The 27,733-nt window shown below is 44.9% G+C and overlaps 1 long non-coding RNA gene across 2 annotated transcripts; it reads right to left on the bottom strand.

The window, feature by feature from the left end:
* Positions 1-13: 13 nt before the first annotated feature.
* Positions 14-27,733, bottom strand: LOC116744711. Of its 2 annotated transcripts, none has more exons than XR_004347129.1 (5): positions 27,519-27,733; positions 24,032-24,123; positions 23,612-23,768; positions 1,152-1,207; positions 14-683 (listed from the first exon to the last, which is right to left on the bottom strand). It is a non-coding gene; the product is annotated as an uncharacterized LOC116744711 (long non-coding RNA). The 2 variants fall into 2 exon arrangements; XR_004347128.1 differs by lacking the exon at positions 27,519-27,733 and adding an exon at positions 24,220-25,390.

Here is a 27,733-nt window from a genome sequence, read left to right as displayed (position 1 = left end):
GTTCACCAAGGTGTTCTTTAAACAGAACCATTTTAATAACAATGTTGTTGAGTTTCAGAGTGAAAGATTCAGGAATTTTCAGAAACATGTTATGTTCAGGAAAGAACATCTTGTTAACATGGGTTGGGAATATGTAAACCGTTTTGCCTGCCTTGAATATATATTACACACACACATACACACACACACACACACACACACACACACACACACGGAGGCACGCATGCACACCAAAAACAGCCAATTCGTAGACACCAGCCACTGCTGTATTTTTGTATTTTACAGGTACTCAGGTGCAATGATCACAAAGCAGGTCTAATTCCTAATATAACAAGAGATGCAAACATTTAATCTGGAAAAGGGGATTGTGGGGACATTCTGCAACCCTCAAAGCCTGTGCAAGGTTTCACTGCACACAGACCTTCAAGAGGCACTTTTCTCTTGCAAGGCACATAGAGGTTCAGATCTGGAGGGGAGGAGAGCCTTCCCCCAGATCCACCAACGGAGGAAGGAAATCACCCCAGCTACACGTCAGAATTCAAGGTTAAAATGGGCACATATGTGCAGAGCCTTTGCACATTTTAAGACTTGCAAAGGTTTCTCACATGCCCGTGGTGTCCGAAGCAACCAAGGAGGTTGTTCTTCTTACTCCCAGTTTACAGATGAGATAACTGAGGCTCCACCTAAGAAGAAATAGCTTCGTTAGCCCACACTGACAGCTGCTATATCCCAGGAATTCCTCCCAGAATCCCAGAAGGAAATGTCTAGGCTCCCCTCCTTTGGGGGAATTGGACAAGCTTGTAGCGAACCACTGATCCAAAGGGCCTGGGGCCTCTCACAAGGTCCCTGCTACTCAAGGAGCTTAATGTGGGCAGCATGGGGGCAGGGCAAAGTTGCAAAAGGTCCACCCTGATCCCAGGGCATGGGGAAGAAGCCTGCTGCTGAGAGAGATGGGATGGGGGCTATGGGAATGTAGCCTCGGCCTTGTGGCAGGGAGGGCACCTAGTGTCCAGGAGGCTGGGCTGGGTCCTCGGGCTGCCTTGGATCAGCTAACAGTAGGTGGTGCAGAAAGGAGGTTTTAGCTGCTGATACCAGGGAAGAGTTTCCACTCCCCCTCCAGCAGATCGGCATCCTAACTCCTAAAATCTTACCTTTAGAAAAGCAGAACTTCTCAAACACTGGAGTGCAAAAGGATCCTCTGGAGCACCTATTGAAAAGACACATTTCTGATTAAGTAGGTCTTGAGTGGGGCCCAAGGACCCAATGAAAAGGCTGCTCAGGTAAGTCGCGTAACAGGTGGTCAGAGGAGCAAACTTTGGGTAACCCCACTTTGGGGTAACATTTCTTGGTGTGTGTAGCATCCTTCCTAGTGATAGAAGAAATGTTCACGTATTGAGAAAAGGGGAAGTCCTTCTGGCTTATACGTGAATTAACTTGAACTGTATGCTAACTAAAGCAGACTGTGGCCCTATCAAAACATACGTTGTACGTCTGCTTTAATTATTAAGAAAAGGGTGCACTGACCAGAAGTAAAGAATGTCCATATTAAAATAAAGATGAAATGCCTACCTTACTGGGGTGCCCAGTGCATACTCCTTTGATAAGGCTCCCTTCCCAGGTGCCAGGCCATACTGACTCGCTGTGTACGTGCGGATCTGTTTTTTTATGGAAACCCTGAAGGGATGTATCCCAGACTTGTTTAATGTTCCTTGTTCTGCCAAGATATAACACTGTGCTGCAAACCATGCTTCTCCGGAGCAGTTCCTCAGAGTTATCCGAGAGGCTGTCTTCTAGACTATAGTCCTCAGTTTGGCTCAAATAAAAATCTTTTCTATCCCTATCATAGATTGTTTGTTGATTATTTTCATCAACATTAGGTCTTTCAAAACACGCCGATGCTCCTCGGAGGAGTAGCCTATTTCAGTTCCTGACATGAGTTTACGAGATACCCTCAACCATTCTCCAGTCTGTCCATCCATCCATCTACCCATCCATCCATCCTGCTCAACAGATCCTACCTGGACACCTGTTCTGTGTCAAGCCATGTTCTAGGTGCTGGAGTGATAAAAGAGATCTCAGCATGCAGAGGAGGGAGTAAACCTTAATGGAGGCTAGTGACTCAGAGAGGGGACACCACGGTGGGAGACGCAGAGGTGGGGTGAGCCCACCATGATTGTACACACTGGCTGGCCCTGGGCTCAGGGTCCCACAGCAGGCCCTGCGTTGTTTGGACCACGATAAGAGATGGCTCACGGCAGTTTGGACCCTATGGCACTAATCATCTCCTTGAGAGGTCTTTTCTTGCCATCTCAGAGAGGGAAATGCAATGCATCATCGTTGCATGGTGAGAGAGGTGAGGACGCATGGGCAGCAAGGGAAAACAGGCATAGGAGGAGAATGACAATGGCAGCCACAAAGAGCCTGTGCAGAAAATTCTGCATCTGATGCCCCTTTAGAGACCCAAGCAAAGCCTATTAGGAGCCCAGAAGCCACCAGGCTTAGAGCCTTCTCGTCCCCAGCTCTATTTTGAATTCTCTTTGAAACATTGTAATTGGCCATTCAAAACAACCTTGGTAATTATAAAGCCATCACCTATGGGGTCCAGTCTCAGGGTAGTGTCTCAGACAAAGAAACACAATCTGTCAACGTAAACATAATAAATTTCAAAAATAAGCCAAGTTCAATCCCGACATTCCTCCAACAGTCTAAGGGAGATACACAGATCACAGCACTGCTCTGAACCTGTCTCTTCTCTCCTGCTTTCTCCCTGACGTACTGCAGTGGCCCCATCCTTTTTCAACACTCCTCAGCAATATCCCCCAGGCCTCTCCCTGTCCACCCTGACCTTCTCTCCTCCTCTCTTTCTTTCTGATCCTGCTGTCAAAACGCCAGAGGGACTGGCCTGGCTGGCCAGAGAGGGAAGTTGCTGGACGATCGTGGGCCCCTTGCACCTCTTATCTGAAAAGTGGAGACAATACCATGACATCATGGATTTGTGGTAAGAATTAAATGACATAATATAAATAAAGCTTTAAATAAAGGAACTGGTAGACAACAGGTGAATAACTTTCCCATATGAAAACTTAAATGTAGGGAGAAGACCATAATAGATTTTATTTCAGAAGAATTTATTATTTCACATAAAATGATTCTATATATTATAAATTATAAATTTTGGGGGGGATGTGCTCATAGTTTATGGCAAGGAGAATTGGAGAGTAAAGTTACTATTATGCAACATTTCCCCCCAATAATTCCCATACTGAGGGTCTAATGAAAATGGCTGCCAAAATTCTGCATTTTTATCATGTGTGTCCTTGCGTTAGCATTTATGGTATATTCTGAATTAACAAACATCAAACACTAAAACATTACATTATGCATAAAAATGGGGAAAGGAATTTGCATCTTTTGTAAATCTCAGTGGAACGTAGTCAAACCTCTAGCCCCACCAGATACTCCCAGCTGAAACTACATGCTAATTTTGGAATAGAGGAGCATTAATGACTACAAAACAATAAGAAGGCTATTTGGGCATGTGCTAAAAAAAAAAAAAAAAAAAATCTTTAATCAGGCTGTCCTTATCGTTGGATGTCTCCTAATGCATATCATTCTCAGTAAAGAACCTTCTGGTTCACTCATGTTCTTTCTGCTTGTTAAAACGGCATTCAAGTCATTTTATATAACCAAAAGTTAATGCAAACCAAAACAAAATAAAAAAGAAAAGAATGTCAAAAGAACAAACTTTTAAAACTCTGCCCTTTTTATTATTAGATGCTATCCTAACTTGTTAAAATTGATCAAATAGAAAGCTGTGAAAAGAGAAAAAATTAAGCCAACTAGAAAAGTGTGACTTGGATTTAATTATTTTATAATTGCCAAGGGACATACTGAGATCAATGAATTTTTGCCTGAGATGAACGTCAGAAAGAGATGTACTTCAGTCTTTTAGGGAACATTGGTCTATTTAATTCTTGTGTCTGATGCATGTGAAATAGGCCTGCCTTGGCCTTCTTTCTTTGCCAGGGGCACCGCCGGCAGCAAACATTACCACTTTTAATAGGCCGCTGTCTGAGGAGTGGCAAGGGATCCGATAACCCATGGACTCTAATGGATCTGCCTGTTATATTCACTTACACCTTTTTTTTTCCCAGCTAATTTTAGTTTTGCATGCTGAGTTGTTTCACTTTGAATTAAACAAAAAGAAACAAAGGAAAAAGCCCATGCAGCTAATAAACCATGATTATGTTCATGGCCCCTCTCGACAGGCTTCTCTCCACATACCAGGTACACCATCGGAGAACAGATTCGCTGTGGCATTTTCTCCACTTGTTGATGAAATCAATATTTTATACATGCTCAAATTTAGAGGAAAAATGAGATTATTCAAGTGATTATTCAAATCACTTGACGTATAACGCACTGTTGTTTGTAGTAGATCTGAATGCCCCAGACGTCCTCAGATTTCGGACACCGGTCAGTGACTTTTCCTGCCTGGGGACTCACCCCAGAGCTCTCTCCAGGGTCATACAAACAGGACAAATGCCCACATGCTTTGCTTTGTCTAATGAAAAACCAGAGCGACACAAGGAGACTAGGTCTAAGTGCCCTTCAACAGAAATAACAGGAGTCAGTGGTTTAAAAAACATCCTCCCTCCCAAACTCCCTCCTTAGGGCCTCGAAGCTTTAAGTCTTCAGAAACGTTTAGGCTGATACCTGGCCAAGGGATTGGAGAGGGACAAGGATGTCCAACATGAGAAGGAAAATTCCGGCTTCCCCGATTTTTCTGAACAAGAGCCATTTTCCATTGTGGGATTTTTGTCACAGAGATCCCGCCTACAGAGAAGGGTGGGCAGTGCCACCCCTGCCCCATGGGAGCTCCCACTGATTCCTCGTGGTCCCAGCCGGTTCCGAGGGCAGCCACCTCCCACCACTGGGAAAGTCGGCCTAGATTGGAGGGTGGTGGCCTGACTCCAGAAAAGGCATCCTCCCCTTGGGAGGAGGGATAACATTCCCCAAAGACCAGAAGATTCACCTCTGACAGGTCACTATGCCCCTGGCACCAGACTGTGGGCTGAGTTGTCTCCTGGCCAAAAATTAATAGTATTGCTTCCCGGTCAGAAGCTAAGATAATTTACACAATAATCCGAAAATTTTAGAGAATTTAGGACTAGCGGGAGGAACAGAACGTGATGTGTCATGGACCTCCAACAGAATGTCAACAGCTCTCTGAATGAAATCCCCTTTAGACGAAACAACAGTCTAATACCTACTTCTGCCCTCACGTAATTAAAATAGGGTAATTTTTTAGCCCGTTTCTCTCAGCTATAATCTGTCACTCGAAGAAGCAAGCCCCTTAGCATCCCAGCTGTACCCAGTTTCACACAACGGTTCCTCTCCTCCCCACCACGGCTCAGCGCAGCCGGAAGTGAGGCAGCTCGCAGACTCCTCAGCCCTGCCTTTCTTGGACTCACATTCCTGAGCGGTGCTTTCTTCTTTCCCTCTGAGCTCCACATCACCCGAATAGTCTCTCCTTCATTCAGCAGCATTTCTTCAGTAAATATGCATCGACTTCTACCCTATGCAAAGTACTAGACTGTCTGCTCGGTCGTTGGCCTGGAACTAAGATTTCCATTTGCTAAAGAAATGCAGTGTGTAGGGTCCCCAACTTACCTCCCTGAAGTGTCATTCAATCCTGCTGTTCAACCCAGAGTCTAAACAGGCTCTCTCTCTTACCAACACACAGGTTACAATGAAATAACACATAGGTCCACAATCCACGCCTGCAGTGTTACTGCGAGCACATCCTCAACACGCAAGAAACTCTGCGGTCACTGAATAATTATATTTCCCTTCAATCTGTGTGTGTGGACCTGGATCCTCACTCTCAGACGCAGTGTGCAAAGCAGACGGGAACAACAGACTCAAGTTGGAAGTGATTTACTTCATTAGCTGGGATTACAAGTTTAACTTACAAACCAGAGGTCAAAATTTCTCATTAACGAGGGGGCCGTGAATCGCTGCAGGCTTTGGTTCAAGAGGAGACCACTCTTACTACTAACTACACATTTCAGTCTGTCTTTGATGTTCTCCTTCCTCCCTCCTCCCTTTTATTTTTGGCAGAGGAGCTGATTTTAATTGTGGCACTACAACAAGGCTCTCTCCATCCAGGGGAGCAGCCTCCTGTCTGCTGCCGCGAGTGAGCCAGGCTGCAAGATTGGGTGCAGCCAATCGCTCAGGGCACATTTTAATGGCTCCCTTTTCCTACAAGGCTTGGATTGTTTTCACGTGATTCTGGTTAATGTCGCCGCAGGAAAGGGCATCGCTTTTCCTTGTGAGCTTCTGATCCCTTCTGCCTCAGAGAGGTGAAATATATTAAAGCAGAGAAGGAGGCGTCATTCTAACTTTCCAAATGCAAGGGCCAGACCCAGCACATTCTCCAGCACTCGGAAAAGAGAAAGAAGTTTGACAGAGACCGTTACACTAGAAAAAAGTGCTCTTTTTGATAAATCAGCTTTGGCTGTTTACAAAATACTCAGACCGTCTTCACATGCCTCTTCTCTTCAAAACCACTGCCAAGGGTTAAAAGAAGCAACTCAAATGAGAGACAACCTTTGCAGAGGACACCAGGAATATCAAAATTCAACAGCACAAAATCCTTCTCCAAATAGGAACACTGGGAAAAATATAGCAGAGCTTGTGGTGGGCAGCAGAAATAATAGAACGCTTATCATACACTTCCTATTTCCAAAGACCGAGCGCTACATGCAGGCCACGGTAGCACAATGACCATGTTAACTGAAACAGGGCTCCGAATGGAGTCACTGATGGAAATGATTACAATATCTAATTATTTAGAAGTACAGCCATTTTCGAAAATAACTAAATTGTTATTCTGAGCTAGTCTGGTAAGAAGGTCACATTCAAACCACATAAGCTCTAAATACTCCTCCGTTTCTGTTAATATGCAGGGATGTTACCATTCAAGTCTGTTCTCCCTGAGAAATGTTTTCTTAGTCGCCTCCGTGTGAAGAGCCCGTGGGTACCGCAAAGACAGTGGACGAGTGCCCAGGGCCCAGCGGAGAGGCGGCTGTGCTGCTCCGGATTCAGAGGGCACAGTCAGATGCCTGAACCCGGGTTGGCCCACTTGGCTGCACCCGACTCCATCCACGTCCCCGGCAAGGCAGTCTGCTGTGGAAGCCACGTGCTACGGGGAAGAAAACTCACTGTGTAAAAGGAGCAAGATAAGTGGGGTTCAGCGGGGGTTCTGCGGAGGACCACCGGTCCCCATTCTGTGCCCCTTGGGGGCTCCTCCTCCTTGGAGGGATGACTGCTTTCTTTGCTAATGTTCAGGTCGAGTCCCTTTATGGCTCCAGTTCCCTTTAACAAAAATACCGGTTAGAACTCAAGGAATCTGTTTTACATGGAGGTGAGAGCAGTTCTCACCCGGGGACAGTCAGCGGCTCAGACCTGGGAAGCAACAGTGGCTCCAGGTCATAGGGGCCCGAGGCAGCCCGGCCATCTGGGCTAGCGGCCACTTCCTGCCACCGGGCAGCACCTCCGGCCAAGCCAAGCGGTCACCTTGACCTGACTGCTGGGGCATCTCACCCACTCTGGTCGGGGGAGTCGGGGAGAGGCCCTCAGCAGCCTTTCAGACTCAACAGGGGGCTATCTTAACAACGAGACATCTTAGAAAGGTCATTATTGCTAGTCTAATTTCAAACAGGCACCACAATGAAGGGCTGTCTTTGTGTGGATTAATTTCAAAACCTCAGGATTTGATGTCAGTGGGAAAGAACCAGCGTGGGACTCAGACTGCTGCCTTCCCCTGCTTCTGGCCAGCGCCTGCGGCTCGTTTCTTAGGAGATGAAAACTCTGACAAGCCCTTCAGTCAAGCTGAAAGCAGGCAGCGGCCCAACAACACCCAAGGGCCCCCAGGGCATCCTGTGACCCCTCCGAAAAGTCACATTCACTTTGCTCTTGAGAAAGGAAAAATAAAGCTGGAGGCATTTGATTTTAAACCATGTGAAATAAGGAAATGCGAAGATGCGAAAATGAAGCGGAAAAAAAAAGTTAGAATTCATTTCCGTCCTTTGCAGTGGCTTAGAAGCCAAACTGGTTCATTTTGAAAGAGTGTAAAAATCTGATCCATTCACCAGTAGGCAGAGACTACAAAATGCTTAAGGTAAATATGTAAATATGTAAAATTATCTGTTGAAAACCATCTCCTTTTGTGCTTGAAAGAATTTTTAAAAGCATCTTTATTTCTAGTCTGCATTAATATACTGTTGAACAGAAAAGTTACTTTCTGGCAAAAACAACAAAACCAAGGTGCTGAAAATAAAGTGATTTTTTTAAATGAAGTTCACAGATAAAGGGAAGGACAAAACAGGGTCTACCTTCCTGTTCCCCTGGATGGCATTTTTAGTAATAATTTAAAGATCATTAATATAACAAATTATAGAATCCAGTTTTTTCAAAAGCAGTGTTTGCCTGAAAACTTAAAATCTGCCTGCCTGCCTCCACTGCCATTTCTTTCGGAGGTGGGGTCCTTCTCCCCCTAGATTTCCTCCAGCTCCCCTGACCTGGTCTCCCGACATCCACCTTGATAGAACTGCAGCCCCCTCAGCAGCGAGTTTATTTTCTATTTTTTTAATAAATTATTTATTATTTTTGGCTGCATTGGGTCTTCGTTGCTGTGTGCGGGCTTTCTCTAGTTGCAGCGAGCGGGGGCTACTCTTCTTTGCAGTGCACGGGCTTCTCATTACAGTGGCTTCTCTTGTTGTGGAGCACGGGCTCTAGGAGGGCGGGGTTCAGTAGTTGTGGCTCATGGGCTCTAGAGAGCAGGCTCAGTAGTTGTGGCGCACAGGCTTTAGTTGCTCCGTGGCATGTGGGATCTTCCTGGACCAGGGCTCGAACCCGTGTCCCCTGCATTGGCAGGCGGATTCCTTACCACTGTGCCACCAGGGAAGCCCAGCAGCGTGTTTGGATACACACCACAAATAATTGCCACAAACAGCTTACCTTAATTCTAAATATTCTCAAATTAGTTTTTTAAAAAAATATATAGAAGAATGGCAGAATGCCTATGATTATATTATTATTCATTTAGTTTGACTTAAATATTGTATTGCAACAAAAATCATTTGTCACATGACTTCCAACTTGCAGAAGAAGGTTTTTGGGGGTTTTTTCCCCAAATCCCATTTCTTTTGGGAAGGGGTCAACCAACTAATGGATTGTCTCATCAAACCAACATCTTCTACACTGTAGCTGTTTCCTGTCTCTTCCTGGGTGAAATCATCCTCTCTCGCTGGGCATCCGGCCCCATCAGCCAGGGATGGGGGGATGGGCCTAGGATTGAGATGGGTGGTGTCTGAGAGCTAATCAGCTGAGCTTTCAAGCCAGGTGTACAGAATGCTCAGATCCTAGAAGGGCAGACAAGATGTACCCTTGAGCCTGTATTTACTGAAGCAGCACTGTTGGGGGAAAGCGAAAGCACTTAAAACTGAAAAATTGTTCTTGCAAACTCTTGACTATTTTCTGAAAAATAGACGACAGTCGAAGACTTTCTGAAAAGTTTTCAAATCTGCTTTTTCTACTATAAACTCTCATGTTCCTATCACTTGTTTCTATGTTTTAAGTCTCTCATTTCCTCAATGAAGGTCACCAAAAAATAAAAATTAAAAAAAAAATCATACACACACTCAAAGATAATTGTCCAGAAAGGTTTCCTAGCTTCTCCCCATGTTGATGAAAGGCAAGCCACAGAACCCATTTCCCAGTTCCCTTCCCCTAGACCAGGGCAGACCTAACCGTGCCCAAGACACCCAGCAAGAAGGATGTTAGGAGCCTGACAGCTGCTGAAGGGGTCAGTAAGATGAGGCTGGAGGCCAGGGTGTAAAGTGGTGATATTTTGTTCATCATAATTTTTTTTTGCATTAATTCTTTTTTTTTTTAAGTTATTTATTTTTGGCTGCGTTGGGTCTTCATTACTGTGCGCAGGCTTTCTCTAGTTGCAGCGAGCAGGGGCTACTCTTCGTTGCAGTGCACGGTCTTTTCACTGGGGTGGCTTCTCTTGTTGCCAAGCACGGGCTCTAGGCACACGGCCTTCAGTAGTTGTGGCTCGCAGGCTCTAAGAGCGCAGGCTCAGTAGTTGTGGCGCACGGGCTTAGTTGCTCTGTGGCATGTGGGATCCTCCTGGACCAGGGCTCGAACCCGTGTCCCCTGCATTGGCAGGTGGATTCTCAACCACTGCGCCACCAGGGAAGTCCCTGCATTAATTCTTATTAAACATATATTGCAGTAAAATGTTACTTATCTTGACTACTGAGTTTTTTGGCACCTCCTTAAATTTTGCCCCCAGGCAATTGCCTCACTCACCTCTCCCTGGTCCTGGCCTCGCTGTGGGGAATGATGGGTGCCTCACGAGCTGAATGGGGTCCCAACTGGACCAGCCAACATGGCAGAGGAGCTGACATTTCTCCCAACAAGCCTCCCTTGGACAGCTGGAAACAATTTCTCTGCTGACCCTTCTCAATCCAGGCTCACTAGAGCTTTTTGAAACAGTGAAACTCCAACTTTACAAAACCCAGGATGGGAAAGACTTACTGAGTTAAAACACAGTTTTCTTGTTCATCACACTAGAATAAACTATTCTAAGTACGTCACCACATTCATAGTACGTAAACATAGTACGCTGTTCTGATAAAAGTCTTGAAGAGACAGGAGGAGATGTACTGTTAGCATCATTATTTTCAACTACCACTATCACATACTGGGTGCCATTATGGAGCTGAGGGCTCGACACATTTTATTTTGCTTAGTTCCCAGAAACCCTGATGGCAAATCTGAGGTTGCACAAAGTTATACACACTGGCCGTGGGGCTGAGCTGGCATATGAAGTCAGATTGGACTCCAAAGCCCACGTACTGTGGAGCCTTGGAGGTGAGTTTGGTTTTACTCTTCCTTTTGCATTTCTCTGGCCTAGCTCTGTGCAGGGATGCTGAGCCCAGGGCTGAAGGTTGGCCAGGTGGCTGCAACTGAGGCTCCCACACCACCCCCTCGTAAGCCTGAGGACCCCTGAGCATGACCCAGGAGAAGCAGGTTCCCCATCCACACAGCCATGGGCAGGAGCAGGTCTCCAGTCCTGCTGGGCAGCCCTGGACAGCAAAGGTGTGCCCAGGACCAGAGTCCACTTCCTTTGGATGATATGGGGTCAGTAGCAGGAGCACTGATTTTCAATTCTGGGTCCTTATGCAAAAATAATCAAAACTTCCTATCTGAGCAGCGGAAGAAACAGATCTCCAGCTTAAAAGGAGGATAGGAGGGGTGTGAGGAAGAACCTTAGTTGTCACAGCTGGAAACTTAAGCATCAGGAAGCACATCTCTGTGGGTCATGCTCCCAGCCCGGCCAAGGACAAAGCAATGAGCAGCCCAGCTCTTCACCTTCCCTCCCCAGTGGTCCCTTCTGTGTGTCCAGGCTCCTTGACCTTCTCACTCCCCTCTTCTCTTTCCTCCCCTCTGCAAGCCCCAGAGGGCTTTTGCTCATAGTACACGCTCTCCCATTCCTTCTTAGCCATTCTCTCAGCTTTTCACGTATTCTGCCAACCACCCCCCTAGATGCACTACCTGTTTCCCCTAGCCAAACTCTTTTAAAAATTATCCTCTAGGGACTTCCCTGGTGGCACAGTGGTTAAGAATCCGCCTGCCAATGCAGGGGACACGGGTTCGAGCCGTGGTCCGGGAAGATCCCACATGCCGCGGAGCAACTAAGCCCGTGCGCCACAACTACTGAGCCTGCGCTCTAGAGCCCGCAAGCCACAACTACTGAAGCCTGCGCGCCCAGAGCCCATGCTCCACAACAAGAGAAGCTGCCGCAGTGAGAAGCCTGCACACCACAACGAAGAATAGCCCCCACTCGCCGCAACTAAAGAAAGCCTGCATGCAGCCAAAAATAAATAAATAAATATATTTTAAAAAAATTAAAAATTAACCTCTATTCTACATGAGGTTCATTAACCTTTTGCCTCCCCCAAACCTATAGCGTTGCAGAGAAAGCTCAAGCCGCCCCACCCCCGCTGAACTCCTATCATCCATGGCTACCCTCAGCCTTCTAAAAGGTAGCCACTGAGTCTATATATATTCTTTCTGACTTTTATTCTATGCTTTTGCAACATACATGGGACTCCATTAAAACCAAGCAGTATTAGTTGTTATTGTTGAGGGTTTTTTTTTTTAACATAAACCATACATGTATTTGTTCTGCAGAATTTTTTCACTCAATAATACATCTTAGAGATCTATTTGCATACATATAGGCCCAACTCAATTTTTTTTAATTGCTATATAAAACTCCACGCTGTGAAGATGCCTTAATCTATTTAGACATTTCAATATTGATGGGCGTTTAGGTTTCTGCTATTACGAAGCCTGGTGTGATGATTCTCTCTCTGTGCACATAACGTGTTTCTTGAGAGTAGGTAAAGCAGAAGGGAAATTGCTGGGTTTCAGGGTGTGTACATTTCTAGTTGTAAAGGAAACCGCTAGGTCCTCCAAAGAAGTTGCAGCAATAGGTAGCGTCTGAGAGCAGTATCCTTGACATACTCACTCGTACCTCCTATTATCAGACTGGTAAATTTTTGCCCATTTGATGAGTGACAAATGCTACCTCATTTTTAAAATTTAACTTTTATTTTATATTAGAGTATAGTTGATTTACAATGTTGCATTCGTTTTAGGTATACAGCAAAGTGATTCAGTTATATATATATCTCCATTCTTTTTCAGATTCTTTTCCCATATAGGTTATTACAGATTATTGAGTAACGTTCCCTGTGCTACACAGTAGGTCCCGGTTGATTATCTATTTTATATATAGTAGTGTGTGTATGTTAATCCCAAATTCCTCTCCCCACCTTTCTCCTTTGGTAACCATAAGTTTGTAGTCTGTTTCTGTTTTGTAAATAAGTTCATTTGTATCATTTTTTTAGATTCCACATATAAGTGATATCACATGTTATTTGTCTTTCTCTGTCTGACTTCATTTAGTATAATTCCATCCATGTTGCTGCAAATGGCATTATTTCATTTTTTTTCTGACTAATATTTCATTATACATAAAAATGCTACCTCATTTAACTTGCATTTTCCTTAAGATTTGGCAGGATTGAGCATCTTTTTTTTTTTTTTTTTTGGTAATCAATTTCCAAGCCATTTTCCAGGCCTCTTCTGTGAATTGCCTGCTCATATTCTTTGCCCACTTAAAAAAAATAAGTTTATCTTTTTACCCTATCACTTGCTTTCCTGCTTGAGCACACAGCAGGTGCTTGGGACACATGGGATCTCAAGCCACCCATCCACTCTGTATGGGGACACAGCACCTCTGGGCCACACTGTGGCTCTGACATATTCCTTTAAAAGAGATCACATAGCACCTCTTCTTGGAAGCTTGCTCAGTATTCCCATGGCATTTGGGGATCACTGATCCTGAAACTGGCAGTGACATGTGCTAGCACTGACCAGGAACCCCTTTTAAAGTCAGGGGACCCTGTCACACACAGCACCTCGGGCCCCACAGCCAGCTGGGGCTTCCATCTGGAGCTGTCAGCCTCCAGTGGGCTAGTCCCAGGCCTGGCCTCAGCCCAGAGCTTGGGGCTCTATGGGCCCCACCCGCAGGAGCCTTCCACAGCTGAGGGCCTACTGTGTGCAAGCCGTAGGCAAGGTGGCCCGTGACCATCACTTTGTTTAATCCCACTACATTGACAGATGCCAATTCCCAGTTCCACAGCTTGCTCCAAACCTCCCAGTGTGGCCCCGGGAAGACTGGGATTTGAACTTGGATAGGCATCCCTGCTTTGCTGATGGCCCTGCTGCACTCCTAGGCTGGCTGCTCCTGGAAGCTGAAGAGTGCATGTCAGTAAAACCAGGGCCCAGCCATAGCATCCAGCACCCCCCAACACCCACACCCACTCCACAGCACACGCACCCTGGTCCATCGCCTGAGTTGCTGCAGGCAGAGCGCTGGACAGCCCGATTTCTCATTGAGGGGAACGCCCGCCTTCCCCCTCCCCATGGCCCCACTTTAGAGGATGCTGAGTAACAGGTACACAAGGGGAGAGTCATCCCTGAGCTCAGAAAGCCTCAGGTGGAGGACCAGATTCAGCCAGAGGTCCACCCACCCTGGGTGTCCCTGCCCCATGAGCCAAAGGGAGAGAGAGAGAAAGAAAGTGGGGCAGGGGTTCCTGAAGGTCAACAGACCAAAGTTTGGTCAACTTCTAATACATCTTCCACTTAATATTAATATTTAATACTGAAAAATCCTAATGGTGACCTGATTGTCTCCTGTGAATTCCAGCCCTCTCAGAAAGCCTATCTCTCAAGGTGACAAGCTGGTGGTACCTGAATTCATTACTGCCTGATTAATTATGCTGCCTTTGTACAAGGGAAATGGGGACTTCAATCAGCCACAGCTGCCACCCCCGGCCACCACCTCATCAGGCCGGCCGCTGTTTGAGAGCCTGGCCCAGCGCCCGACATGGGGGCGACCGGGAAGCTGTGAGTGGTGGCTGGTTACATGTGGCTGCCGGCGGTCAGAGGGCTTGGGATGTGGGGCCCTTTCTGCAAAAAAGGGCATTTGGGCAGTCGAGGGAAGCAGGGGTGAGTTGGTTCTACCAGCTGCTGAGCGGAGATTCCTGCTCTGTTCCAGGAGGGGCCTGACCAGGAGGCCCTCCTCTTGATTCTCTGAAACTGGCTGTCATCTCTTCAGGAAGGGGCACTAGGTCTCAGAAGGTGCTATTTAGAGCAAATGTATCCCTTGGGATAACAAGGTCACTTTAGTGAAGGCAAAGGTTTACTTGCCAACTACCCAGAGCCGTGTTCGGGCACAGCCCTGGTGGGCATCAAAGCACAGTCTCAGCATCTGGGGTGGGGCTCAGGGCAGCTCCAGGTACCTATGCAGGGTGAGAACGTCACCTACTGACTTCACTGGTTTGTTAACCTGCCAGGGCGCTCCCGCTGCGGCCCTTCTGCATTTGCCGAGGTCTACCAAGTTGTGCAATGCAGTCATATTTGAAGAGTTGCAGAGTGATATACTTTTTCAAAGAAGAAAAGACTAGATATCTTTGCAAATGTCAGTTCCCCATCCCTATCCTGAGCCTGCCCTGTGTGGAGCAACAGAAGAGGTACACACCAGCCTAGTGCCCTGTGAACCTTGGCCTCAGCAGGTCTGGTTTAAAATAGTACCCTGTCATGGATGTGCTGTGTGACCGTGGCCAAGGTACCTAACCTCTCTGAGTCTCGGTTTTCAGACAGCACTATGCGCCCCACAGGGTGGTTGTGAGAGCTAAATAAGAGAGTACACGTGAAGTCCCGGTTTTGCCCCAGAATACCTCCTGACATGGGCCAGTTTAATCCAGCTGTTTTGGTGCCACTTTGTCAAAGCTGAGCAGTCAAAAGGGGAAATGCTGGTTTTCGTTACTAAGCTGTGTGTGAATCCATCTTCCCACTGCAAAGCTTCAGGGACTGCGAGAGCATGCATTACGGGGCAATTCTATAAAACCTTGTTTCTAGGCCACAACAGAGCAATCCACACCCACCAGCTTTGCTAACTGCCCCACCCTAGCTGCCCTCCCTGGAGGCGTCACTGGCCTCCTCACAAGCCAGCTGGCAGGTGTGGTCACAGAGGAACCCCCTACAGGGCGGGGAGGGAGGAAGCAGGTCTCAGGAAGACCCAGGACAGTTGCTCACATCCTAGGGAGAAGGGTGTGTGCACAGAGGTGTAGCCAGCAAAGCCATGAAGAGTCGGCAGTGGTTCAGGGGCACCAGGCAATGGGGACAGGGGTGTCACCAATCAGAAGCTAGGATTAGAGTTTAGTTAAGGGAAAAGTCTAGGTCCAGGTTAGTCAGAAGCTGCCACACGTCAAACAGCAGGAGTCCTCAGCCTGTCAGGAGCACTGAGCCTTAGACTCCCCCACTCGGACTCGTTGTGGGCCCAGCACCTGAGGCAGGGCTGGGCTGGGCGTCTGAGCCTCCGCTTGGAGCCCTAGAGCACACAGGGTGAGGTCCTACCAGAGACTAGGTGGCTGGGTCCCCAAAAGAAAGATCTAGTAGCTGGGTTCTCCTGAGGACCAGAGGAAGTGGGGCTGGGGCAGGGAGACTGAGTCCATCCAAGGGAAAATGGGGCAACAGCCTCTACAGCATCTTCGTTTTCAGCAGATAAACTTACAAGGTTCGAACTTTGGAGGTTTAAAAACAAGCTAATTGGGAAACCTATGAAAGATATAAAGGTTGCTTAATGATTTGACCTTCAGATGGGAACATCAGCCACCTTCCTTAGGTTGCCAGGTGCCTAGACGCATGCTCAACACCACCTGAGACATCTGCTACCCCCCTCCCCCAAACTCACTTGGAGAAACTGCATGTAGCGTGCTTGGGGTCATTTTGCTCAGTAAGGGAGACTGGCCCCTCCTGAGCCCTGGCTGTGAAGCTGCCAAAGGGCCTCTGAAAAGACAAAGGGGAAAGAACAGACAGCAGGGCAGGGGCTCTTACTTTCTACCCCTTTTGAATCATAATATGCCCATTACACTGGTAAGAGATGAAGAGATTTGCCCAAAGGCACAAAACCAGTGGCTATGGACTTTCAGTGTCCCCCCAAATTTACATGGTGAAGCTCTAACCTCTAATGTGATGGTATTTGGAGATGGAGCCTTTGGGAGGTAATTAGGTTAGATGAGACCATGAGGGTGGGGCCCTCATGATGGGATTAGTGGTCTTATTAAGATACCAGAGAGCTCACTCGTTCTGCCATGTGGGGACACAGTGAGAAGGCAGTCTACTGCAAACCAGGAAGAGAGCTTTCACCAGAGCCTGACCATACTGGCATCTTGATCTCGGACTTCCATCCTCCAGAACTTTGAGAAAATAAATTTCTGTTGTTTAAGTCATCCAGTCTATGGTATTTTATTAAGGCAGCCTGAGCAGACTAAGACACCTGTGAATAGTCTTTTCTTTGCTTTTCTCCTGTCTGCTTCTGAAGTTACACTATTGGCCCAAAGGACTAGGTGAACACCTTGCACCAGAGCCATCTATGCAAATGCCAGTTCTTAATGAGTATAGAACCTTCTGGAAACTGTCAAGAAAATGCTAGGACCCTGATGACGAGAGGATCATCCACAAAGACAAAGGCCTTCACCCACCTTCAAATGCTCTATCTTATTACCTGTCAGTAGATGACAGGCTGATGCAAAGTCCCAAAGATAGGGAGGCCAAGGGGTGAGCAGTGGGTGGAGGAGGCACCAGCATCCAACCCCACGTGGAACATCTGGGCATTTCAACCTGAGAGCATAGCAGACAGAGGCTGAAATGTGTTCCCCCAGGCTCCTCACGTTGCTTCACAAACGCCACCCCCAAGCCCAGGGGCTCCGCGAGTGAAGAAGGTCTCTAGGACACCTATTACTCAGCTGCCTGGTACAGGAAGAACACTGGACCAGGAGTCAAAAGACTTGGTGTCTATAGATCAGCTCCTCAATTTGTAAGCTGGGGCTTTAGAGCAAGTTACTTAACCTCTCTGTGCCTGAATTTCCAATCTGTAAAGGGTATCCACACCTCCCAAATTAGGTTATTATGGGGATCAGTGAGAGAACAAACAATGGTGGCTCTAAAAGGGCTGGTTTCCTTTCCTGTTTTTCCTGCCTCGGCCTCTGTATTTGCCCGTTTGCTGTTAATTTATAGATATTTCACAAAATTCACTGACTGGGGAGAAAAATCTTCCCCACTTTAAAAAAAAAAAAAAAGATGACATAGTTTTTTGGAAAGAATATGGGTCATAGGTCAGGAAAAAAACCATGTTAATGAGCCTGGGACATAGTAGGTGCTCAATGAATATTTGAGGAAGCGAGAAAGGAACTCTGCAGGAAGAATGAGTCCCTTTCTCATCAGGTTCCCGTGCCTTTGCTACAGTGCACATTCAGATATTTGGGGGTCCTATCCACACATGCCTATCTCTCTCTGGAGTTTTGAGCTCCACTAGGACAGGCACTGCCCAACACTGAACCTGACCTTTGGCAAAGCTCAGCAAACTTGGGGTGAATGGAAAGAAAGCTTCGAATGCCTACACACTACATACACACAGACTGCCAGACTCAACAGAATGGTTTTCAGGCTGGCAGGAGGCTCCTGGCACCTGACTCTTTGAATACAGATGGCATGTGGGTATGTCAGAGTGTGATCCTGCTTTAAGAAAATGACTAGTTTCAAAGACGTGAGAACAATCAATTTGATCCAATAAAATTCAGAAAAATACATTTTCCATTAACTGTTATCGATAGTGGCAAATTTGTGTGGTCACATTAGAAATATTGATATTTCTGCCTTCCAACAACCTCTTTAGTCATTGTTTGCATGGAGTATTTTTTCCTATCTTTGCACTTTATACCTTTCTTATCCTCATGCCTAAGGTGTGTCTCAATATGTAGTTGGTTTTCCGTTATTTATCCTGTCTGTCAATTTTTGTAGTTTGATGGCAATGTTTAGTTCATCTACATTTGATTTAATTACTAACATATTTAGTTTAGTTTTGCTTTGTTTTGTTTTTGGCCACGACGCATGGCTTGCAGGATCTTAGTTCCCGACCAGGGATTGAACCTGGGCCCATGTCAGTGAAAGCACCGAGTCCTAACCACTGGACTGCCAGGGAATTCCCTCATATTTATGTTTAAATCTACAATGTTTCTATTTCTTTTTCTATTTGCCTCACCTTCTTTGTTTTCTTTTGAAGTAATTATTTTCACATCATTTATCCCTCTAGTATTAGCTTGATATATATATACCCTAGAGATTATGTTATGGACAGAATTGTGTCCCCCTACCAAACTTATATGTTGAAGCTCCAACCCCCAGTGTGACTGTATTTGAAGACAGGACCTTTACAGAAGTAATTAAGGTTAAGTGAGGTCATAAGGATCTGACCTGATAGGATTGCTGTTCTTATAAGAAGAAACACCAGAGAGTTCTCTCTCTTTCTGACATCTGACGACAAAGGGAGAAGAGGGCCATCTAAAGAGAGACCTCAGGGCTTCCCTGGTGGCGCAGTGGTTGAGAGTCCACCTGCCGATGCAGGGGACGTGGGTTCGTGCCCAATCCGGGAAGATCCCACATGCCGTCGAGCGGCTGGGCCCGTGAGCCATGGCCACTGAGCCTGCGTGTCTGGAGCCTGTGCTCCGCAACGGGAGAAGCCACAACAGTGACAGGCTCACGTACCGCAAAGAAAAAAAAAAAACATAAAGAGAGCCCTCACTAGAACCTGACCATGCTGGCACCCTAATCTCTGACTTCCAATCTCCAGAACTGTGAGAAAATAAATTTCTGTTGTTTAAGCCATCCAGTCTATCTTATTTTGTTATGGTAGCCCAAGCACACTGAGATATTATAAAATGCATCTTAAGTTATTAAAATAAAAAAAAAAAGATTCGTAATTTTACTAGTTCTTGAACAGTGTAAGAACCTTAACACATCTTAACTCTATTCACTCCCCTCCCATTTCTTGTTCTATTACTGTCATACATTTTTATTCTTATATATATATATTGTTAAAATGTTTTTCTATATGTATTTAAAACCCCACAAGATATTATTTTGGTCAGATTTACCCACTTATTTTCTCTTTCTGCTGCTTTCTACATTCATTCCTTTTGGCATTTCTAAAGTTCCACTTATGACAATTTCCCCTCTGCCTAAAAGAATCTCCTTTAGTACTTCTTTTAGTAGATATCTGCTAGCAACAAATGCTCTCGCTTTTTGTCTATTTTAAGAATAACCTCACTACCCAAAGCAATCTACAGATTCAATGCAATCCCTATCAAACTACCACTGGCATTTTTCACAGAACTAGAACAAAAAATTTCGCAATTTGTATGGAAACACAAAAGACCCCGAATAGCCAAAGCAATCTTGAGAACGAAAAAAGGAGCTGGAGGAATAAGGCTCCCTGACTTCAGACTATATTACAAAGCAACAGTAATCAAGACAGTATGGTACTGGCACAAAAACAGAAAGATAGATCAGTGGAACAGGATAGAAAGCCCAGAGATAAACCCACGCACATATGGACACCTTATCTTTGATAAAGGAGGCAGGAATGTACAGTGGAGAAAGGACAGCCTCTTCAATAAATGGTGCTGGGAAAACTGGACAGGTACATGTAAAAGTATGAGATTAGATCACTCCCTAACACCATACACAAAAATAAGCTCAAAATGGATTAAAGACCTAAATGTAAGGCCAGAAACTATCAAACTCTTAGAAGAAAACATAGGAAGAACACTCTATGACATAAATCACAGCAAGATCCTTTCTGACCCACCTCCTAGAGTAATGGAAATAAAAACAAAAATAAACAAATGGGACCTAATGAAACTTCAAAGCTTTTGCACAGCAAAGGAAACCATAACCAAGACCAAAAGACAACCCTCAGAATGGGAGAAAACATTTGCAAATGAAGCAACTGACAAAGGATTAATCTCCAAAATTTACAAGCAGCTCATGCAGCTCAATAACAAAAAAACAAACAACCCCATCCAAAAATGGGCAGAAGACCTAAATAGACATTTCTCCAAAGAAGATATACAGAATGCCAACAAACACATGAAAGAATGCTCAACATCATTAATCATTAGAGAAATGCAAATCAAAACTACAATGAGATATCATCTCACACCAGTCAGAATGGCCATCATCAAAAAATCTAGAAACAATAAATGCTGGAGAGGGTGTGGAGAAAAGGGGACACTCTTGCACTGCTGGTGGGAATGTGAATTGGTTCAGCCACTGTGGAGAACAGTATGGAGGTTCCTTAAAAAACTACAAATAGAATTACCATATGACCCAGCAATCCCACTACTTGGCATATACCCTGAGAAAACCAAAATTCAAAAAGAGTCATGTACCAAAATGTTCATTGCAGCTCTATTTACAATAGCCAGGACATGGAAACAACCTAAGCGCCCATCATCGGATGAATGGATAAAGAAGATGTGGCACATATACACAATGGAATATTACTCAGCCTTAAAAAGAAATGAAATTGAGCTATTTGTAATGAGATGGATAGACCTAGAGTCTGTCATACAGAGTGAAGTAAGTCAGAAAGAAAAAGACAAATACCGTATGCTAACACATATATATGGAATTTAAGGGAAAAAAATGTCATGAAGAACCTAGGGGTAAGATAGGAATAAAGACGCAGACCTACTGGAGAACGGACTTGAGGGTATGGGGAGGGGGAGGGGTGAGTTTTGACAGGGCGAGAGAGAGTCATGGACATATACACACTAACAAACGTAGTAAGGTAGATAGCTGGGGGGAAGCAGCCGCAAGGCACAGGGATATTAGCTCGGTGCTTTGTGACAGCCTGGAAGGGTGGGATGGGGAGAGTGGGAGGGAGGGAGACGCAAGAGGGAAGACATATGGGAACATGTGTGTATGTATAGCTGATTCACTTTGTTATAAAGCAGAAACTAACACACCATTGTAAAGCAATTATACCCCAATAAAGATGTTTAAAAAAAAAAGAATAACCTCATTTAACCTTCATTATTGATAAGTATTTTTATTGGTTAAAAAATTCCAGGGACTTCCCTGGTAGTCCAGTGGCTAAGACTCCATGCTCCCAATGCAGGGGGTCCAGGTTTGATCCCTGGTCAGGGAACTACATCTCACATGCCACAACTAAGAGTTTGTAGGCCACAACTAAAGACCCTGCATGCTGCAACTAAATACTCCCCATGCCACAACTAAGGATCCAACAAGCCACAATGAAGATCCCATCTAAAAAATTCTAGATTAGCTTTTCAGTGCTGTAAAGATGTTATTTCATTGTCTTCTGGCTTTCATGGTTTCTGTTAAAGTTAGCACTAAGTCTTATGATAGTTCCAGTGAAGGTAATCTGTCATTTTACTTGGCTACTTTTAAGATTATCTCTTATTCTTTGATTTTTGGTAGTTTTACTCTGATGTGTCTAAGTGTGATGTTCTTTATATTTATACTGCTTAGGGCTCTAAAAGGATTCTTGAATCTGTGGATTTATGTCTTTCAACAACTTTGGAAAATTCCTGGCCATTATCTATTCAAATATTGCTTCTGTTCAATTCTCTCTCTCCCTGTCCTCTTCTGGGACTTCAACTACAATTATGTTAAAACCTTTTCACTATGTCCAAAATACAACATACTCTTTCTGTATTTTCCATTCTTTTGTCTCTTGATGCATCACTTTGGATATTTTTTTTCTACCTTCCAATTCACTAATCCTCTCTTCATCTGTGTCTAATCTTCTTTGAACTCACCTGTTACTTTTAATTACACTTTTTCAGTTATAAAATTTCTATTGATTCTTTTTTTATATACTTCTATTACCTGTTGGAATTTTCCATTTTGTCTTTAATCCCCTTGAATGTATTGATCAGAGGTTATTTTATCTATATTTGTCTATATCTGATAACTCTAATAACTGGATTTCTGTGAGTCAGTTTATATTAACTATTTCTTCTCTTGGTTTAGGGTGACTTGGTCTTGTCTCCTGGTATGCCTAGTATATTTTGATCAACAGCTACAGGTTGTACATGAAAAATTATAGAATCAATGTGGTATTGTGGATGATGCTATGTTTCTCCAGAGATTTTCTTTTGCTTTGTAATGCAGTTAGTATAGAGGCAGACCATCTTAATCTGGTTTGAGTAAACCTGTACCTTTGTGAGAGTTGGTCCTTTTTTGATTTGCCCTTACTACTGGTATAACCTTTCAAAGGTCCTAACCAAAAGCCTAGGATATTACCAGGGCCTCTCTGAGATTGCCAAAGCTTTGCTCAGCTTCTTAGCACTGAAATCACTGCCTTGAAGAGGCAGTGAAGAGGTAAATGCCTTGAAGGGAATAATAGTGCTGTTATGTACTAAATATTTGTGCCCCCCCATTCATATATTGAAGCCCTAGCCCCCAACGTGGTGATATAAGGAAATGAAACCTTGGGAAGGTAATTAGGTTCAGATGGCGTGATGAGGGTGTAGCCTCTATGATTGGATTAGTGCGCTTTTTTTTTTTGGCTGCATCGGGTCTTTGTAGTGGCATGCAGGGTCTTCGTTGCGGCAAGCAGGATCTTTTTGTTGCAGGCTCTTTGTTGCAGCGCACATGGGCTTCTCTCTAGTTGTGGTGTGCAGGTTTTCTCTCTCTAGTTGAGGCAAGTGGGCTCAGTAGTTGTGGTGTGTGGGCTTAGTTGCCCCACGGAATGGGGGATCTTAGTTCCCCAACCAGGGATTGAACCCGCATCCCCTTGCATTGGAAGGCGGATTCTTTACTACTGGATCACCAGGGAAGTCCCTGGATTAGTGCTCTTATAAGATGAGGAAGAGACACCAGAACTTCCTCTCTCTGCCATGTGAGGACACAGAGAGAAGGTGGCAATCTGCCAGCCAGCCCTCACAAAGAACCGAATCTGCTGACACCTTGATCTTGGATTTTTAGCCTCTATAACTGTTAGAAATAAATGTCTGTTGTTTAAGCCACCCAGTCTATGGTATATTTTATAGCAGCCCAAGCTAAGACAAATGTCAAATGTCAGGCTCACCTTTCTATGTTTCCATTCTCTCCAGGATCTTGCCCTCTCAGGTTCTTACTGTCAGACAGATTTTTTAAATTATCCAGCTGTTCTGCTTGTTTGAGGTGGGAGGTTTGGTTTGATCCAGGCTGGTGTTCAGAGCCAGAAGCAGAGGTCTCAACTATTCCTGTAGCATAATTGCTCAGTTATAATGATGGTTAGCACAAAAATTCAGGTTTAGGGTATTAGCTTTGGTGTAATAAATTCCATCTGAGTGGGTTAAAAAAAAGTACACATTGGTTCAACTGATTGGAAAAAGTAGAAAATTATAGTTTTCTATTAAGGTAAGTTATTCTAATTAAATGAATATAAGAAGCTTTTGAGCAATCACTGGAAACATACAATATATCACAGCTAATTTCCCAATATTTTTCCCACAGTGAAGTATACCTCTGGTTTATAGTAGTAAGAGTTAGAGGAGCTGCTAGCATTCCCAGCCCTCCACCAGGCTCCGGATCACACGGCTAGATGCAGCCAGGTCCCTAAAAAGACAACATATTAGACTCAGCATGATAGCCCAAGCAAACTCATTCAACAAACATAGAGCAACCAAATTTAAACAGTCTTATCTTACTTACTTCTCGAGAAGTTTCAGAAATTGTCCTTTTAAAGTACAAACATCCACAAAAACTGAGAAGATGAAAACAGAAAAATAATTTTCCGTAACAGAGTAGAGATGTGATACTGCCAACTACTTGTCAAATGACAATTGCTGTTTTAAGCTTTGCCCCAACAGATGGTTCATGTCACATGGGTGAAAAGGCCATCAAAGCACAAAGTTCGACCTGTTTTGGCAGAGTATCAGGATGAACAATTAACCCAAAGGCCAGGATGCATGCTGAATACTGAACTGCATGTCCTACAGGAAGAGAGGGAAGATAAAAGCAGTTGGGAAGGCTGAGGGTATCGACTACAGGCACCCATGTTTTGATGAGCGAATGGCTCAACAAAATGGCTGGGCCTTGGTATAGCTTGGTACAGCTACAGTTACTAAGTGAAATGCCTTGGAAACTAGATGGATGGAAATAAATCTATGAGCCCAAGAGACCAATCCCTAAGAAGGTTACAGACTGGTCAACACGATAATGCTTTGGCCTCCAAACACAACTGGGAGACTCAAGACCAACAGCTCAATTTGGATTGCTTCAGCTAACAAAATAAAGAATGATGACAGGAAGTCCATGGTGGTCTCTCAACTCCCTGGAGGGACACACAGAGAAGAAAAAGCTGATTACGGGCAGGTTATAACCACAGAATCTATTAGGATTAAATGGGTCCTCCACGTAGACCTAGTCTAACCACCTTATCTTATAGAAGATGAACTGACACCACTCGGGGAGCTCCTTTTCATCTGTCAGAACCCATATCAAACATCAATTCTTCTGCAAAGCCTTCCATGCTTCCATTTGGTGGCTTCCTTCTTTGTTATTTTCTAACCTGAAGTGTCAGCTCCATAATTTCAAAATCTCAAGCAGACAGAAGGTCCTCCATAGTGTTTCTTGAACGGACAAGTGAGAAATGACATGTGTAATTTCACGGAGCAAGACATGGGCCAGTCGTCCTGAGCTCCAACCCAGACAATTTAGTCAGGCTTCAAGGCAGGTTCCCAAGTTTGAAAACGCCCCGCAAAAAGTAAAAGATAAAAAAAATTTAAACATTAAAAAAATAATAATAATAAAACGAACCACCATGTACTCATTACTTATATTCAACCTTGTTTCCATCTATACCTTCACCTACTTTCCTTACTACATAAAACTATTTAGATCTTTTTTTAAAAAAATAAATTTATTTATTTTTGGCTGCATTGGGTCTTTGTTGCTGCATGCGGACTTTCTCTAGTTGCAGTGAGCGGGGGCTGCTCTTCATTGTGGTGCGCGGGCTTCTCATTACGGTGGCTTCTCTTGCAGAACATGGGTTCTAGCCACATGGGCTCAGTAGTTGTGGCTCATGGGCTCTAGTGCGCAGGCTCAGTAGTTGTGGCATACAGGCTTGGGTGCTCTGCTGCATGTGGGATCTTCCCAGACCAGTGATCGAACCTGTGTCCCCTGCATTGGCAGGCGGATTCTTAACCCCTGTGCCACCAGGAGAGTCCTACATAAAACTATTTAGAAATAAAATCTAGATATCATATCATCTGTAAATATTTTAGCACATATTTCCAAAATACATCGAAAATGTTAAAATATTTTTAAATACTTAAAAATGTAACATTATCATTCTGAAATAATGTAATAATACTTTTTAAATATCAAATACCACACTGGTGTTCAAATTTACAAGTGTCCTATGAATGTCACTTTTTTCTTTTTACCATTTATTTGATTTAGAATCTAAATGCAATATTTTCCTTGCAAGTAATTATTAAAGAACTGAGTCATTTGTAGTTTCACAAGATGTGGATAGTTTTGATTATGTTCCCGTAGTGTTGTTGATCCAGATGAGGCTTGATCAGATGCAGCTTTGATTTGTGTGGGGGCAGGGCTGTAAGGAGCGTCAAGATGACTTCAGAGTTTGTGCTGAGTTTTTCCATTAGCACATCATGTGGGTTCTCTCTTTTCAAGACTTAGTAGCCATAGCTGATCATGCCTAGATCCATTAATTAATTAGGAATACAAAATGGTGATGTTCTATCTTTCTTTCTTCATTTATTAACTGGAAATACTTTTACAAGGGGAAATTTCCCCTCATCTACCATCTGGCCACCCAAGCCCAAGTTTAAAACAATTTAACCAAGACCATGCTTTCTCTCAAGTTAGAATCCTCTGCGGGAGGATGAACAGCTTTAAGCAAACCTTCATTTATTCTTTATTTTTTTAGTCAAGAGTTAACTGAAAGACGGTGGGCCTGACGGCTGCAGAAAAGACCATCTCACTTGGTTCTGAGGACCTGCCTGCCCTGAGATTTTCTTTAGAAGCATTGCTCCCGGGTTTGTTCTAAAGGTCTACCCTTTCTCTTTGAAAATGTTTTCTCCTGTAATTAAGGGAGTTTCTAATTTAGAGAACCGATAAAAATTCATCAAACTTATATTTTAAAAAAGTCATAATCCTGAAGCTGCAAAGATCCGGCTCCAGGGAAATCCTGAATTGAGGAAAGATGCTAATCAGGACAGAATTTAAGACAACAGTTTATAATCTTTCATCCCCAGAACCGAGACTATCCCAAGGAAATGCCAAGTAAAAAAGTAAAATCGGCGATTGATTTTGCATTTTGAGAAACTGGCCAAGCTTTTTGATCAAATGCTGATTGCAAGCCTGATTCAAGGTTAAGCAGATAAAAGAGTCTTTCAGGGTACCCCCGCTTTCGGTGCCAGCATGCTACGATTTTGAAAAACCAGATTCTGGCAATCAGAGACCTCACTTGTTCCACCGCCGCAGAGGAAATGAAGGATGCTTCGCCTCCAGTTCCTGGCTCCTGTTGACATGCCCTCGGGATCCTGCTGGCGCCAGGCTGGGAGGGAGAGTGGTACCTGTCGTACTGTCTGCAGAGGTTAAACGGAATCTCTACTCCTCGACTGAGGAAAGAAAGGCATCTTCCTCAATTTCGTGAGGCTGGGGGCCGTCGCGGTGATCCAGCTCGGTCCACCCCCCGGGGAAGCTGTCGGGGCAGCGGGCGCCCAGGCCTTCGTAGCCCCTCTTGTCTACTCCAGACCCCCAGGACTCAGGGCCTGGGAAAAATCCCGGTCTCTGTCGGGTCTCTCCCCATAGGCTTTCCCTTGGCTTCCTCGTGGTTTGCTAACTTTTGGTGCGGCCTTGGGACAGTCTGTGCCTCCGTTTTCCCAGCTGTCAAGTAATAAGGTTAGTCTGGACCCTTGATTCCCAGAATCACCCAGGAAGCTTTTCCAAAACCGTCTGTCAGGGTGGCCCTGGGGACTCACCGGAATGGAAAGAGGGGCCCCGGGGCTCGCGGCCCGGGCTGGAACCCAGGACCCGGGCTCTCCCGCCTCTCCAAGCGCTCCACCCACCGGCCTGCTCTCGCCCTCGGCCCGGGCGGGGTACTGCACGCTTCCGGGCGGGTTCCGGGAGGCTGGGGAGGGCGGACCCGGCTGGGCAGCCACACCGGAAAGACTCGTTTTAGCCGGAGCAGGCGGAG

This window comes from Phocoena sinus, chromosome 19 (assembly GCF_008692025.1).
Source record: "Phocoena sinus isolate mPhoSin1 chromosome 19, mPhoSin1.pri, whole genome shotgun sequence".
NCBI classification, from domain to species: Eukaryota; Metazoa; Chordata; class Mammalia; order Artiodactyla; family Phocoenidae; genus Phocoena; species Phocoena sinus.
The sequence above is the reverse complement of the archived record's forward strand: the minus strand, read 5'-3'. Positions and strand labels throughout refer to the sequence as shown.